Source organism: Rhinopithecus bieti, unplaced genomic scaffold (assembly GCF_001698545.2).
Source record: "Rhinopithecus bieti isolate Rb0 unplaced genomic scaffold, ASM169854v2 scaffold_10657, whole genome shotgun sequence".
NCBI classification, from domain to species: domain Eukaryota; kingdom Metazoa; phylum Chordata; class Mammalia; order Primates; family Cercopithecidae; genus Rhinopithecus; species Rhinopithecus bieti.
Window position 1 is genome coordinate 1,248,852 of NW_016806691.1, and position 13,463 is coordinate 1,262,314.

Sequence of the window (13,463 nt, forward strand, 5' to 3'; positions counted from 1 at the left end):
TTTTTTGAGACAGAGTCTTGGTCTGTTGGCCAGGCTGGAGTGCAGTGGTGTAATCTTGGCTCACTGCAACCTCCAACTCCCAGGTTCACGCCATTCTCCTGCCTCAGCCTCCTGAGTAGCTGGGACTACAGGCACCTGCCCCCATGCCTGGCTAATTTTTTTGTATTTTCAGTAGAGACGGGGTTTCGCCATATTAGCCAGGATGCTCTCGATCTCCTGACCTCATGATCTGCCCGCCTCAGCCTCCCAAAATGCTGGGATTACAGGCGTGAGCCACTGCGCCTGGCCAACAGGCATGTCTTAGTCTGTTTTTGGTTGCTATAACAGAATACCTGAGACTGGATAATCTATAAAGAAAAGAGGTTTGCAGTCAGAATGGTTATAATTAAAAAGTCAAAAAATAATGGATGCTGGCAAGGAGAAAAAGGAATACTTATACACTATTGGTGGGAGGGTAAATTAGTTCAACCATTGTGGAAAGCAGGGGGTGATTCCTCAAATTTCTAAAAACAGAACTACTGTTCAACCCAGGAATCCCATTACTGGGCATATACCCAGAGGAATATAAATCATTCTATCATAGAGACACATGCACGTGTATGTTCACTGCACCACTATTCACAATAGTGAATACATGGAATCAATCTAAATGTCCATCAGTAATAGACTCAGACAAAGAAAATGTGGTGTATATATACCATGGAATACTAGGCAGCCATAAAAAAGAATGAGATCATATCCTTTGCAGGATCATGGATGGAGCTAGAGGCCATTATCCTTAGCAAACTAATACAGGAGCAGAAAACCAAATATTGCATATTCTCACTTATAAGTGGGTGCTAAATATTGAGAACACATGCACACATAGAGGGAAATAACACATGCTGGGGCCTATTGGAGAGTGGAGTGTGGGAGAAGGGAGAGGATCAGAAAAATAACTAATGGGTACTAGGCTTAATACCTGGGTGACAAAATAATCTGTACAACAAACCCCCATGACATGAGGTTACCTATATGAAAAAACTGCACATGTGCCCCTTAAGTTAATAAAAAGGAAGAAGAAGAAGAAAGAGGAAGAAGGAGGAGGAGGAGGAGGAGGAGAAGGAGAAGGAGGAGGAAGAGGAAGAAGAAGAAGAAGAGAATAGAAGAGAAGAGAAGAGAAGAGAAGAGAAGAGAAGAGAAGAGAAGAGAAGTATTTTGGCTTATGGTTCTGGAGGCTGGTAAGTCCGAGATTGAAGACCTGAATCTGTTGAGGGCCTTATGGTGCTTCTTAACATGGTGGAAAAACAAGGGATCGCATGGCAAGAAAAGAAGCAAGAATGAAACAAGAAAGCTGAACTCACCTTTATAATAACCCACTCTTGTGATAATGAGGTTCCCTCCCATGAGAACTAACTGACTCTTGTGAGAATGGCATTAATCCCTTCATGAGAGTTGAACCCCTGTGACATAAACACCTCTTATGGACCCCACCATCTTTTAACACCATTACTTTAGGAACCAAATTTCAACTTGTGCCTTGGAGGGAACAAACCACATCTAAACCATAGCAAAGCACTAAACAACAACAACAACAACAACAACAACAACAACAACAACGTTAGTTCCTTTTTTCTAATCACATCAATTAAGCACACATATGTATATACATACTTGTCTAAAAAATATGAGGAAAAGTTCTTAGGAAGTTCTGTGATTCCATTGTGAGTTTATACTGGTGTCCTGTCAGCATTTGGCTCTGAATTTTCAAGAAACTGACCTGGTATCTCTTTGCTTCCCAAAATAGTTGTTTTGGGATTTGGAATGTATCTGTATTCATTATCTGTAAAGAATCCCTGTAAAGATGGCTCCATGTAGAGTACAGCTTCTCAAACTTTTTTTTTTGTTTTTTTTTGTTTTTGAGACGGAGTCTCGCTCTGTCACCAGGGCTGGAGTGCAGTGGCCGGATCTCAGCTCACTGCAAGCTCCGCCTCCCGGGTTTACGCCATTCTCCTGCCTCAGCCTCCCGAGTAGCTGGGACTACAGGCGCCCACCACCTCGCCCAGCTAGTTTTTTTTTGTATTTTTTTAGTAGAGACGGGGTTTCACCATGTTAGCCAGGATGGTCTCGATCTCCTGACCTCATGATCCGCCCGTCTCGGCCTCCCAAAGTGCTGGGATTACAGGCTTGAGCCACCGCGCCCGGCCAGCTTCTCAAACTTTAATGTGCACACAAATCACTCAAACTGATGCTCATCTACCATCTCTGCTTTATGTTTCTCCTTATCACTTATCTTCTAACATACTACATACATAACCTACTCAACCTGTTTATTGTTTGCCTCCTCCACTAGAATGTAGACTTAATGAAGGCTGACGTTTTGTCTGTGTCTCTGGTGCCTCGCACAAAGTAAGAACTCAGTGTCAGCACTCCAATACATATTTGTGGAATAAATGAATAAATATGTAAATTCATCAAAGTAAGTTGCATTTTAAAGTATAATGAGTATTTGCTAGATATTAAGCATTGTGGGAGGTAGTTTGTGGAATCCCAAGATAAAATAACACTGGAAATACTTGGAGTCTGAAAACATGCTCAGACGAGATGCCTCTGCTATGTGACCTCTCCTGGCTCTCAGTGAATTTAAACAAGTTTGGTGCTATCAGTCATGCTCTTACGTCATGAAAGCAGCTTACCTAGAAGCTTTGTACTCTTATACTTGAAATAAGGTCAGCTGAGGAGGGTAGGGTTTTACTAGTACTGTTATTAAATTTTAGGAAAAAAAAGTAAGCTCTCAATTCAGCCTTTCTTATTAAAAATAAATCCAATCCCTGNAAAACAAAACAAAACAAAACACTGGGCCCCTCCCTTCAGGAGCTGACAGGTTAGTGGGGAAGACAGACATGTATAAATAAATGTAATAAAGACAGAATTATTAAAACTCTGGTACAGATAGAAGCTGAATACTGGAAGAGCCCAAGGAATCAAGTCTGAATTGTGATTTGGGGCAGCAGGGGGAGACTACATGAAGGTGGAAACATTTGAGTGATGGTAGAATTTTTACTATTGAGGATGAGGAAGAAATTTCAGGGAAAGGGAACAACTGGAGCAGAGGCCTGGGGACATAAATATATTCTTAATGTTTTATTCAAGGGATAATAATCTCTATTGTAAGTGACCTGTGGAGCACTGTGTGGACAATAAGTGAGAAAAAGTTAACTGGGACCTGATAGTATAGAAGCATGAAAATCAGAGTCTTTCATATTAGGGTCTTCCATTGTAGCCACATACGAAAAAAAATACTTACTCAGGCCCTACGTGAATTATGCATGTGTACTTGAAAAGCTCCCTAGGTGGTCCTGGTGGGAGCTAAGATGATGACTTAAAAGGTGATGTGGAAGGCAGTGTGAGAAGTGAGATGACTGGAGGAGTCAGGAACTGGAGGCAAGGGATCTGGGTGGAAGATTTGCAAAACCAGGGTAGAGTTTGTGGAGAAAGATGAATCCAGTTCAAGTTAGTGGAGAGATTGGTAGCACTCTTATCTGCTAAATATTGAGGGTGGCTCAAGATCCATAGGCTCGAAGCTAGCTTAAGTGATCCCTCCTCTTGTGTTTGTGGTTCCATGAATTTCTCCTTTCTTTATTGGGAACATGTGACACAGATTCTAACTGGTCTTGGTATATAGTATAACACAGTAATTAAGAAGCATGATATAAGGTCAAAGGACTTACCTTGCTCCATGACCTTGGGTAAATCCTTACAGTTTCTAAGTCTCAATTTTCTCATCTGAAAAAAGGAAAAAATAAATATATTGAGAGGATCGAATATGCAGATACTTGGTTGAGTACCTAGCTGTGATAGTCAAAGTTGTGTATGCTCTGCTGCAGTAAGCATTAATCCCCGAATGCCTGTGGTTTTAGATGAGATTTATTTTTCAATCACGTTACTTGTCCACTGTGGATCAGCAGGGGGACTCTGCCCATTGTAGTTACTCAGGGACCCAGGCTGACAGAGTAGCTACCATCTTGAATATTGTTAGTACCTATATCAAGGGGAAAGAGAACTCTGGAGGGTCTGGCACCAACAACTCAATGCTTGGTGAAGAACAGATACATATCTGTAATCCCAGTATTCTGGAAGGCCTAAGGAGGAGGATTGCTTGAGGCCACGAGTTCAAGATCAGCCTTAGAAACATAGTGAGACCCTGTCTCTACAAAGTTTAAGAAAGAAGAAGAAAGAGGAGAAGAAGAAGGAGAAGGAGAAGGAGGAGAAAAGAGATACATACCATCCCTGCTGACAACTTATTGGCTGTTGGCCAGGGCCAATCATATGGTCCCACCCATTACAGGAGGATTAAGAAGTACAACCCTACCATGTACTCAGTATATGGGGGAGTCTGAAATATTTGGTAAGCCTTTATTACTACTATTTACTTATAACCTAAGATCTGCAATGTTAACTGTCTTCCTTCCTGCACCCCTGCCTCATCCTTGAGTCCGCATTCCAGGGGGCAGCCATCCAATAGCTCTCCTCACCTAACTAGCAACAGAGTCCTCACAGTGCCCTCTAGTGGCACTTAGACCTATTTCATTGGCCCTAGGCGGGAACTTAATTCTGAGGCATCTGGAGCAGAATTTACTGAGCAGGGTTGAATAACATTAATTACATTAATTAATGTTAATTAATGTACAGGCTGAAAAACATTAATTGTCCAGTTTGCCTTACTTTGTAAGCCTCATAAAAGCATTCAGGATAAGCCCTTATGCCCCGAGACTACCCTTTCAGGAGAATTCTGGAATCTATCCTTCCTTTTTGGCAAGAATATCTAAACTTCAATAATTTAAAGAACCTAGATACAAAACCCAACATGTTTTCACTATGTAGATGGATTCTATTGTATAAACCCCCCTTCTGTCTCCAACAACCTTTCCTTTCTTATAAACCATATAAATACTTATAGAGATGGAGCCAAAACCATTATGTAATTCCTGAAAGCCTACCTGCAAACTCAACTAGAATAATTATCCTTAATTATAAGAATAATAGGGAGGAGTTGCTTCTGAAGGAACCAAACTGTCATGTTCCCAGCCTCCTATTATGGCTTCCTAACTAGAGTCCATGGACACCTGACCACAACAGTATTTTCATATAATTGATTTCCTTTGTAATTCCATGTATTGTATTTTATACATTTAAAAACATTAATCTGAGAAGAGGCTCAAAACTTCATCAGTCCCCTAGAGTCACTTGGCATCTTAACGTTGTAAGATTGAAGTTGTATTTGCCAGTGTGAAGAAACATTTTAAATTTTGCCACAGGGTGGTGGTATTGCTTTAAGGGTAAGAAAGAGTAAGTCAGCAGGTTGAACAAGAATCTGTTACCTCCGAGAAGATTGAGAAACAAAGTGGTGATGTGGTCACAGAAACTTTAGTCTTAGTCTTAAGTGGCAGTTACAAATTCCTAGCAGATAAAATGCAAATCCATTAACTAAGACATTTTGGTCTAGTATATAAGATGTGGTTGGTAATGGGTTTTCCTATTTTAAAGTAGTGTATAATACAAACATTATATACCCCTCAAGATTTTGAGGAGCTGTTAGCCAAGCAATTACGTAAACATTCATTCTACACAAGATTAAAGATTTTCTTCAATACACAGGTGGGTGACCGTGGTATCATTTCTCTCACCCGTGTTGTCAGAGTTTTATTTTTCCCCTTGGCTCCATTCTGGGTGTGGACATCATACTTCACATGTACTGAATTCCAGCAAGGCACAATCATGATGAGATGCACACGGCAAGTTCAAAAGTAGAAGACCAACTCTGAATGGGAACTGATAATCAAATGATGAAAACTGCACAAAGAACCCAAGGAACAAACATAAAATGGAGCTGGTTATGCTGGCAAAAGCAACATACACTTACAGATAAGACAACTTACTTCAAAACAATCTGGGGGAGAAGGTGGTGATGGAGAAATGGGTAGTGGTATAGTCAAAATAAGATGATTATGTGATAATTGTTAAAGTAGGGAGGTAGGTAATTGGGAGTTCCTTATACAATCTATTTTTTTAATACATTTGAAGTTTTTCATTAAAATAATTAACATATCCATAAAATAACATAATGTTAAATGACTGAATTTTTGGTGATCAGTAAGTATATACCAATAAAATAACACAATGTTAAAGGGCTGAATTTTTGGTGATCAGTGAGTATATACCAAGCTACAGAATTACTGGAAGGGAAGGAAGGATGTACACTGATACAGAAGAAGTTGTAAGTTACAGAAAATGGATAAACTTCAGAAAGGTGTGATACTGAGTTGTGGTACTCAATCCCCATTTAGATTAGACTTTTTTTTTTTTTTTTTGAGAAAAAGGTTTTGTAACTTTTTTCTTTTTTTTTTATTATACTTAAAGTTCTAGGGTACATGTGCACAACGTGCAGGTTTGTTACATATGTATACATGTGCCATGTTGGTGTGCTGCACCCATTAATTCATCATTTACATTAGATATATCTCCTAATGCTATCCCTCCCCCTTCCCCCCACCCCACAACAGGCCCCAATGTGTGATGTTCCCCACCCTGTGTCCAAGTGTTCTCATGGTTCAATTACCACCTATGAGTGAGAACGTGTGGTGTTTGGTTTTCTGTCCTTGCGATAGTTTGCTCAGTATGATGGCTTCCAGCTTCATCCAGGTCCCTACAAAGGACATGAACTCATCCTTTTTTACAGCTGCATAGCATTCCATGGTGTATACGTGCCACATTTTCTTGATCCAGCCTATCATTGATGGTCATTTGAGTCAGTTCCAAGTCTTTGCTATTGTGAATAGTGCTGCAATAAACATAAGTGTGCATGTGTCTTTACAACAGTATGATTTATAATCCTTTGGGTATATACCCAGTAATGGGATGGCTGGGTCAAATGGTATTTCTAGTTCTAGATTCTTGAGGAATCGCCACACTGTTTTCCACAATGGTTGAACTAGTTTACAGTCCCACCAACAGTGTAAAAGTGTTCCTATTTCTCCACATCCTCTCCAGCACCTGTTGTTTCCTGATTTTTTAATGATTGCCATTCTAACTGGTGTGAGATGGTATCTCATTGTGGTTTTGATTTGCATTTCTCTGATGGAGGGTGATGATGAGCATTTTTTCATGTGTTTGTTGGCTGCATAAATGTCTTCTTTTGAGAAGTATCTGTTCATATCCTTTGCCAACTTTTTGATGGGATTGTTTGCTTTTTTCTTGTAAATTTGTTTGAGTTCTTTGTAGGTTCTGGATATTAGCCCTTTGTCAGATGGATAGATTGTAAAAATGTTCTCCCATTCTGTAGGTTGCCTGTTCACTCTGATGGTAGTTTCTTTTGCTGTGCAGAAGCTCTTTAGTTTAATTAGATCCCATTTGTCAATTTTGGCTTTTGTTGCCATTGCTTTTGGTGTTTTAGACATGAAGTCCTTGTCCATGCCTATGTACTGAATGGTATTACCTCTTTTTGTTAGTTTTCCTTCTAACAGTCAGGACCCTCAGCTGCAGGTCTGTTGGAGTTTGCTGGAGGCCCACTCCAGATCCTTTTTGTCTGGGTATCACCAGCGGAGGCTGCAGAACAGCAAATATCATAGAACGGTAAATGTTTCTGCCTGATCCTTCCTCTGGAAGCTTCATCTCAGAGGGTACCCAGCCGTATGAGGTGTTAGCTGGCCCCTATTGGGAGGTGTCTCCCAGTTAGGCTACTCGGGGGTCAGGGACCCACTTGAGGAGGCAGTCTGTCTGTTCTCAGATCTCAAACTCCATGCTGGGAGAACCACTACTCTTTTCAAAGCTGTCAGACAGAGATGTTTAAATCTGCAGAAGTTTCTGCTGCCTTTTGTTCAGCTATGCCCTGCCCCCAGAGGTGGAGTCTACAGAGGCAGGCAGGACTCCTCGAGCTGCGGTGGGCTCCACCCAGTCTGCGCTTCCCAGAGGTTTGCTTACCTCCTCAAGCCTCAGCAATGGCAGACGCCCCTCCCCCAGCCTCTCTGCTGTCTTGCAGTTTGATCTTAGACTGCTGTGCTAGCAGCGAGCGAGGCTCTGTGGGGGTGGGACCCTCCAAGCCAGGTGTGGGATATAATCTCCTGATGTGCTGTTTGCTAAGACCGTTGGAAAAGCGCAGTATTAGGGTGGGAGTGTCCCGATTTTCCAGGTATGTCTGTGGCAGCTTCCTTTGGCTAGGAAAGGGAATTCTCCAACCCCTTGTGCCGCCCGGGTGAGGTGATGCCCCGCCCTGTTCCGTGGGCTGCACCCACTGACTGACAGGCCCCAGTGGGATGAACCCAGTACCTCAGTTGGAAATGCAGAAATCACCCGTCTTCTGCATTGCTCATGCTGGAAGCTGTAGACTGGAGCTGTTCCTATTCGGCCATCTTGGAACCTCTGTAACATTTTTTTCTATCAGATCTAAAACTTAGTTTTTATGAAACTTTAAGTCTCCTGGACCTTTGTTTGGGAATAGGTGAGTGTGGAGTAAGGGAATTGGTGAGAGTCAGCAAAAACCAGGTGTTAGGGAAGACAGGAGACTCTTTTTTCAGCATTTTTAGGCAAAAGCGTCAGGAAGAAAGCTGGTCTTTCCTACTATCCTTGTAAATTCTTCATGGTTTTAAAAGAAGAGACTTAATTAGTTTATTTTATTAACTATGATCCACTTGAAGATATTTATTTTGAGAAATCTATTTCATGTTCACTGACAAAAGAACTTTCCAGGTTGTTATAAATGCATGTCCATGGAATTTAGTATTTTCAAAAAGGTCAGATAGAAATGTTTTTTTATCCATGAATGCCTCCATATCTGCTCTAACCATGAGAGAAAAAAATGCCTTTAAGTTGACTCTTTGTAGCATTCAGAAAACCACTCATTTTTTACTTTTAGCAGGATAACTAAGGAAGACCGTTCTATTTTTAGTTTTACAGGGACAAGTAGGAATTGCAACTTAGTCTCTATCAATACAAGAGTAGTACTTTACCCTCTTGTATAAAAGAAACCATTTATTAATGGTAATGCAATATAGCTTTATTTAAACCAAAAATACCTATAAGCCAATTAGTAATGCAGTCATTTAAAAATCATCTAATTGGCAAGCTGATTTTTTTTCTCCCATACCTTGTCTACCATTAAGATTCCACCATAAGGTTGGAGTCTGGAAGGAGAGGATGTGACTTAGATGAAGTGGAAAGCATGAAAGTTGCCCCTTCTGGTTCCAGGGGATTGTGGGGGAGAAGGCAAACAGATTGAAGAGAGATGAAGGTGGAGGATCAAGTGGCCTAGGCCCCGCTCTCTGAGCTTTGACCAGAATGGGAGCATCCATGTTGAGGGGCATTGCCTTGATTCACATTTGGGGCTCCAGAGGGAACTTCTATACCAACTGGGAGCAGCCACAGCAGAGATCTCTGTGGCACAGACTGCTTGCACAGACTATGGGCCTGAGTTCAGTTTTCCTGAGTTGTCCTTGGTTTCTAGGTGGCAAAGATGAAAAGTCCCTGTATATTGCTGAAGGGGCATGAGGAAGGTGGGCCTGCTATGGGGTCTGCTATGGTGAAAGTGGCACAGCTTAGGTAGGCATTATAGGTCAGGGCTGGATAGGGAAAAGGCAGTGTCTTAGAAGAGTCTTCAGCATCAGTTGAAAGCCAAGGCAACGCTGAGCCGTCTGAAAGAGCATAACCTGGTTCTGATGAAGCTGAGAGATGAAACCACCATGACGTACCCCACTGCACTTCAGCAGCACTGGCTAGAAGAAGGCACAGGGATGGGACCAGTCACCCTTGAGCACTCACCAGGCAGCACTGTGGAATAGCCACTCAATGGCAAAGAAAAGCAGTGGTCCAGGTTCCATCACAAGGATTTGAGGACTTCATGTCACCTCTGCTGTCATTGAACACCCAGCTATTGTCCTTGTTCTATGAACCCAGATGACAAAAAAGAGAGGCTCCGGAGGAAGGTGGTGAAAGTTTGAGAGATTAAACTACTAAAAGAGATTTAGTGCTTATCTAAAGAGGGTATTTAAATTATTTCAGTAGATTAAGTTTATTGGAGTGGCCTAACAGTTAGTGGTTTCCCTTGCCCACAATGCCTGACAAATGGGAGCACATGAAAGAAATCTGATTCATTATACACCAAAAAAAATTTACTGTACATGTTCTCTACACATCTAAGTGTAGTATAAGTATTTCTGAATCCTTATTTATACAACTGCTGTAAATAAATGCAAGTATTTTATGTATAGAAACTAAAGACCTTTAAACAATCAGAACCCTGTATTATGAAAAGATTAATGAAAACTCCTTTAGTGGTTTCTTCATAGTTTAAGTTTATGATTGATACTGCCTCTACTTCAGATAAGAAGTAGAGATAGTTAACAACAGAATAAGAGTAGCAAATGCTGACTGAGTGGTTCTTCTTTCTGCTAGGCACTGTTTTAGATGTTCTAAAATATATTGTTGAATCTACAAGGCAGCAGCATTATATTATACCTATGTGACAGATGAGAGAAATTAGGCTGGGTGGAGCAACTGGCCCAAGTCTTCATAGCTAGGAACTGGGAGAGATGGGCTACAAACCTACTTAGCTTTCAAAGCTTGTGTTTTTAACTACTATGCTATCAAAATAAAAACTTAAGTACCTTAGGGAAAGAGGCAACAATTATATCCAAAGAAGGCTAGCGTAGTCTTCATAACCAAACATTAAATTTAGTTTACCAAACATCCAGAGCAACTAAAACTTATCTTTGTTTATCAGATGACCAGGAACTAAACTCAAAAGGAAATTATGAAAAGTAACATTGGACATTCTGCTTGATAAATATCGTTTACAAAAATTTTGCCAAAGAGCTCAAGAAAATAAGCATATCTGCTAACTAAGAAAATAAAAGGAGCTTGGACTTTTTTGCAATGTGTCAGATATTATGCCAGATCCTTCACATGAATTATCTTCTCTAATGCTCACAATAAAGGCTCTGAAGGTAGGACTTTATTGTTTTTATTTTACAGATAAGGAAACTGAGGCTCAGGCAAAGCTTCTTGAGGCCCTGCAGTTAGTAAAGGGTAAAGTTGGGATTTGATCTTGCATGCTTTACCATATCACGTCATACTGCCTCCTGCTACTACAGAACACCACAATGTTCATCAGATGGTCACTGCCAGGACCAAGATGCTGCTAATGTATACTGGAACAGCCCCACAGTTTACCTGTGATTCCATCCATCCTCAGTGGTCTGTCCCTATGTTCTTACTTGTTATACATTTTAAATATCATCTCTGTCAACTTCCAGTGAAAAGGTTAGGGAGTCAAGATATGTCCTAAACCAGTGAGAGCAATCCCTGCTTTGAAAGCACTTTTGCACAAATAAAATAGAAATATATAAATAAATAAATTCCAAAAATGTAAAGCCATTATTTCAAATGATTTTAAATGGCCAAATTGAAAGTTTTGGCGGCTGGGTGACTTTATGGAAAAAAATAAATTGCTGATGAATCAGCAATTTGGTTAAAGTCCTTTGGGGAGTGGGAATCAATAAAATGGGAGGATCAGAAAAGAGCAATTTATAATCATTAGGTTTGCTATAGGTCACATTTTGTTTCTGATGTATGGTATCAGGGACGTTGGTGGTGAATTTAAGTGCTAGGCATAACCCTGGGGCCAAGCAAATGGTGGGCAAGTATAGGAAATAGGAGTTTGGCTCAGGCAGAATGAGTGGGAACTGAGGGGAGCCACTCTAGTAAGCATGAGTTCAATGAGGATGTCAAAGCAGGTCCAAGTATGGCCTGACTATCATAAGGTGAAGAAAACGAAAACAATTGAAGACATAGTAAATGCCTGCTGAAGTTTTAACAGAAACACAAGTTTTTCCCTTGGGCCTTCAACTCATGGGAGAGTCTTTTAGAAACAGCACAAGTGTGCTCTTTGTTTCTTCTTGTTTCTTCCTCCATCTTGTTGTACAGAATGTGGATACTGAACGTGATCCATCTTGGACCATGAAGTCAAATCTCTACAGAATGGAGCAAGAAGATTGAGAGAACTTGATCTCTGCACCAAACCATGATGCACCATACTACCTTTAGATCTCTGATATGGACTTTGATTTGGGGGGAATAAATTTCTGTGCTACCTGAACCATTATTGTGTTGGTTGTTGATCACCTGCATCTGAACTTGATCGTAACTAATAAATACCACTTACCATAGGTGAGGCTTACCAGGAAGCAGACTGCAATGAAGATTGGTATGAGGAAGTATATTAGGGGGTGCCCTTGGAATCCACAATTGTGGAAGGGAAGGAGGCAGAATTGGACAGATGGAGAAGATGAGCTGTGATGTAATCACAACAAAGGCACCAGCTGACTACATGAAAAACTCTCATGCTGGCATGGTCATTGAGAGTTGTCCTGAGTAGGGGATAGGTAGCCCAGCCTTTATGTGCTCACGCTGACCAGTCATTCTGTGTTGGCTGCATCCAGGGAAGGGAGTGTGACTTTGGTTGAGGTAGATCTTTATATTCAAAGAACTTCCCAAAGAGGGATGACAGCTGAGGTCTTACAACAGGTTGGGGAACCTGTTCCTGGTAGTTGAACAGGATGGCATGGCACAGCCCCCAGTCTACCACTTGTCCTTATTTTAAGATGATGTATTTTTGAGTTATTGATGGTTTAAAAGTGGTACTCAATCAGTTTTAATGCTTTCAGTTGCAAGTAACAGAACATCCATCTTAAAGGAAAGGGGCAAGCTTGCAGGAAAGGATCTTTAAGTCATCTACATTTGGGTATAAATGACAGCCACAGAATATTTACCCTCTTTTGGAAGTAATTTTATCAGTAGACCAAAGCTTTTAGCTAAAAACATGAATTTCAAACAATAGGACAGTCATTTTATAGGAACAAAATAAATAATTTCAAAGAAACTATTACTTTCTCAAAGACTAGACTGCAATTGTGAGCCCCTGAAGTATCCACAGATCCTGAGGAGTGCCCAACTGTCTTAACAAGGAAACAGAGAGTCAAGAAGTTTAGTGAGGTCAACAAGAATCCTGCAGCATCTCATCTTCCAGATCTGCAGCAGCTTGTGTTGCAGTCCTACTAAGCTGAAGACTTAACCATGTCTGCCAGTTAAGGGTATAGAACCCTGGTTACTATTTGTTTTCCTTCTTTCTTCCTGTAGTGGATATTCTCCTTCAGTGGCCATACAATGTCAAAGATTCTCCTTCATTTTAGTAATTTTCTACATTCTGTGTACTACCTTCTCAAGGTAGAAGCCAGAAAACTTATACATGCTCAGCTTCCTGTATAGAGTAGTGCAATCATGTGACCTATATTCTATGAATCATATGTGTCCACATGAGACCCAGATTTCTTCAAGTGCAGTGTGACCAGATAGTCACAGACAGTGGGACTGATCTTCTGGTACTTTATCTTGAGCATTATAGATGTTTAATGACAATGACAGTGATATACCCC

General features: G+C 40.8%; 1 long non-coding RNA gene across 1 annotated transcript in view; it reads left to right on the forward strand.

The window, feature by feature from the left end:
* Nucleotides 1-11,489, forward strand: part of LOC108533080 (uncharacterized) — a 15,406-nt gene extending 3,917 nt beyond the window's left edge. Inside the window, exon 2 of the long non-coding RNA XR_001886639.1 lies at nucleotides 11,144-11,489. This is a non-coding gene — a long non-coding RNA (uncharacterized LOC108533080). The remainder of the gene's footprint in view (nucleotides 1-11,143) is intronic.
* Nucleotides 11,490-13,463: the final 1,974 nt, after the last annotated feature.